Genomic DNA, 3,392 nt, shown 5'->3' with positions numbered 1-3,392 from the left:
AAAAGAGCTACCCAACCTAATCCCACCTTCCAGCACTAGGTCCATAGCTCTATCGGTCATGGTTCTAAGTGCACACGCAGATAGGATTCTGCCTCTACCTCCCTTTCAGGCAGTGAGTTCCAGACCCCCACAAACCTCTGGGTAAAAATTTATTTCCTCATTTCCCCTCTAATCCTTCAACCAACTACTTTAAATCTAAGCCCCTTTGGTTATTGGCCCATCTGCTAAGGGAAATATGTCCTTCCTATCCACTTTATCCAGGCCTCTCATAATTTTATACACCTCAATTAAATCTCCCCTCAGCCTCCTCTGTTCCAAATAAAACAACCCCAGCCTATCCAATCTTTCCTCATAGCTAAAATGTTCCAGTCCTGGCAACATCCTCGTAAATTTCCTCTGTACCCTCTCTAGTGCAATCAGATCCTTCCAGTAATGTGGTGACCAGAACTGCACACAGTACTCAAGCTGTGGCCTAACTAGTGTTCTATACAGTTCTAGCATAACTTTCCTGCTCTTATATTCAATGCCTCAACTGCAGCATAGATTCATCAGATTGATGCCAGAGATGGAAAGGTATGGCTATGCGGAGAGACTTGAGATACTGGGACTATTTTCACTGGTGCAGAGTAGACTGAGATTTAACAGAGGTTTCTAAAATTAAGAAAGGTTTGGATGGGGCAACTAGGGAAAGATTATGTCCTCTGATAGTGTAGTCATTGGTGAGGGGTCATCAATTTAAGAGGCCCAGTTTCTCTAGCGTTTCTTCATAACTGAAGTGTCTCATCTTGGTGGATCTCCTCTGCACCCTCTCTGTGGCCTTGATATGCATCTTAAAATAAGGCATCTTTTCACTCTTGTAGAGGTAATGTTAAACCTACCTCCCGAAATAAATAACAAACTTGATTCTCATGTATCAGTTTTCTAGTGGGGGGTGGGTTTACAGTGCTGAGTATGTGGGGTTATGTTTTATGGTGTCTTTTTTTTAAAACAAGCAGTATGTGCCATGACAGATGAGGATGTTAAGAGCTCTCCATATGTTTTGATGTGTGATGGCCTCACATTTAAAGATTAATGATGCTGTAATCATGGCTGCAAATGTACTAAATGATAATCCACCTTCAACATCACGTGCTGCTCTCTAGAATTAATTGAAGATTCCACGATAATCCCAGACAGTAAACCATGCACAACCTCCCTAGTGAGATGGAGTTCAGGGAGTCTTTCAATCGTGCGACAGGCTGTCAGGTACTGGTGGGTTCGAGGCCTTTCATGTGTATTGGAGTAACAGCACCGATCAAATCAGTCAGTCATTACTGATGAGCCATCACAGCACAGTCACCGCAGAAAGTCTCATCTTGCAAACAATGTTTTTATAAATCCTTCTTTGCATCTTACAACCCCCACACCACAGTTATTCCACTATTTTATATGCAACTGATATTTATGTTTCAGCATGTTTTAAGAGGATTGCAAGTTGGACATCCAAATGTGAAGCTATTTTTTTTTTTATCCACACAATTAAATCCTGACTCCTGACTCCACTCTCACGGAGTTTTTACTGTGGAGAGACAGAGGGGCACACCTGAAGCTGGATATATGGCCACTGCCAGACGTTGTCTAAAGCCAATTACATCAGGGTGATGTTGCATACAACTAGAGAGAAGCAGGCAATTTGGCTCAACTGATCCATGCCGGAGTTTCGGTTCGCTTCGGCAGCACATATACTAAAATTGGAACAATACAGAGAAGATTAGCATGGCCCCTGCGCATGGATGACACGCAAATTCGTGAAGTGTTCCATATTTTTAGGGATCAAGGGATATGGAGAGAAAGCAGGAAAGGGGTACCGAGGTGAATGATCAACCATGATCATATTGAATGGTGGTGCAGGCTCGAAGGGCCGAATAGCCTACTCCTGCACCTATTTTCTATGTTTATGCTCCACACGAGCCTCCTCCCACCCTACATCATTGAATCCTATCAGCAGAGCCTTCCATGGGGTCAAAATTGTCCCTTTTGATTGAGCCCCGTTAGCGTGCCGGTAGGTGCCAATGGGGCGCAAACCTCTTTTCGCCCGGGGCGGGCAGCGATGGCACTTCAACTGATATTGGCCCCGAGATTTTGGGGGCGATTGGTAGTTAGCGCTGCGCCCTGCATTTTGTGTTCTGGGTCGGGTGCACACAGCGATGACCCCTTACTGCCCCACGCCGATCCCTTTGCGCCCCGCGGGGGAAATTGCCCCACGGGATGCCAGGATGGCGCAGACCAATGTCAACTGACATCTGCCTGGGGCATTCCTTAAAGGAGACGTGGTGTGCGTCCCAGGCCACCATGCTTTATCGTCGGCTGATATACTCGTCGGCCCGACAATGGTGGCCCTCGTTTCGACAGGGCTGCCATGATGCAACCCAGCACTGCCTTGTGTGTGACGGGCCACTGGCCCAGTCAAAAATGCCCCTGGTGGCCCAGTGGTGGTGCCCATCAAAGGGGCTGCAGAGTCCACAGCAGCCCTCCCTTTTAAATGCGACAGCGCTCCGCCTCGTTTCTGGGTCACAGAGCGGCAATTTCACGCCGGGGGCGGGACTTCCGCCCAGGGCGTTAACTGACCCAGGCCGGATAGGTTAGCACTCCGGATGAGCCAGGGGGCAATTTCTCTCGTGCGTTATCTAGCTTCCCCTTAAATGCATTTATACTATTCGCCTCAACTACTCCATGTGGTAGCAAGTTCCGCATTCTAACCACTCTCTAGGTAAAGAAGCTTCTCCTGAATTCCTTATTGGATTTATTAGTGGCTATCTTATATTTATGACCCCTAGTTTGGGGGGGGGGGGGGGGGGAAATCAAAATAAATTTGTTTCAAATCTGAAAACCACAACAAATCTTATTCATATGGATATTCTACAAAGTTTCAATAACTGACATGACTAAAAGAAAGACTAAAATAACAGACCACTATAAGTGCATTTATTTTTATGTTGTCTATTAAATCAGAACAATTCTAACCCGGTTACTGATTGAACGGTACCATACGTCCTCAAAGATATAAAAATGCATTGAACTTATCTGCCTTTTAACCACTCATTAATATTGAAAGTACACAGTTGCTGTGAGGCATCGACTTTCTGATTCACATACAGTCTGACCTCCATTATACCAACTCAAATTGACTGACAAAGCAGTTCTGGTCACATTATGAAGCATTTAACTTCTGCACTCACTATAATGGTGTTTTATTGGGACTAGGAGTTTTGTATACTCTGGTTTGGTGATTTTGTGGTAGAAATTGGACCTCATTAGTGTCAATTTTGAAGACCAATGTCCTTCGCCCAGAGATGCCTGACCTGATATTAGAATGGGTCATTATTCAGTTGTCTCAAACAGGCAATGGGCTC

At 45.3% G+C, this 3,392-nt stretch overlaps 1 non-coding gene across 1 annotated transcript; it reads left to right on the top strand.

Moving 5' to 3' along the window:
• Positions 1-1,702: 1,702 nt before the first annotated feature.
• On the top strand, positions 1,703-1,807 carry LOC139279969 (U6 spliceosomal RNA). The gene has a single exon (XR_011596569.1). It is a non-coding gene; the product is annotated as a U6 spliceosomal RNA (small nuclear RNA).
• Positions 1,808-3,392: the final 1,585 nt, after the last annotated feature.

The sequence above is a fragment of the Pristiophorus japonicus genome, chromosome 1 (assembly GCF_044704955.1).
Source record: "Pristiophorus japonicus isolate sPriJap1 chromosome 1, sPriJap1.hap1, whole genome shotgun sequence".
Classification (NCBI taxonomy): Eukaryota; Metazoa; Chordata; class Chondrichthyes; family Pristiophoridae; genus Pristiophorus; species Pristiophorus japonicus.
Note: the sequence above shows the minus strand (reverse complement) of the source record. Positions and strands in the feature narration are given on the sequence as shown.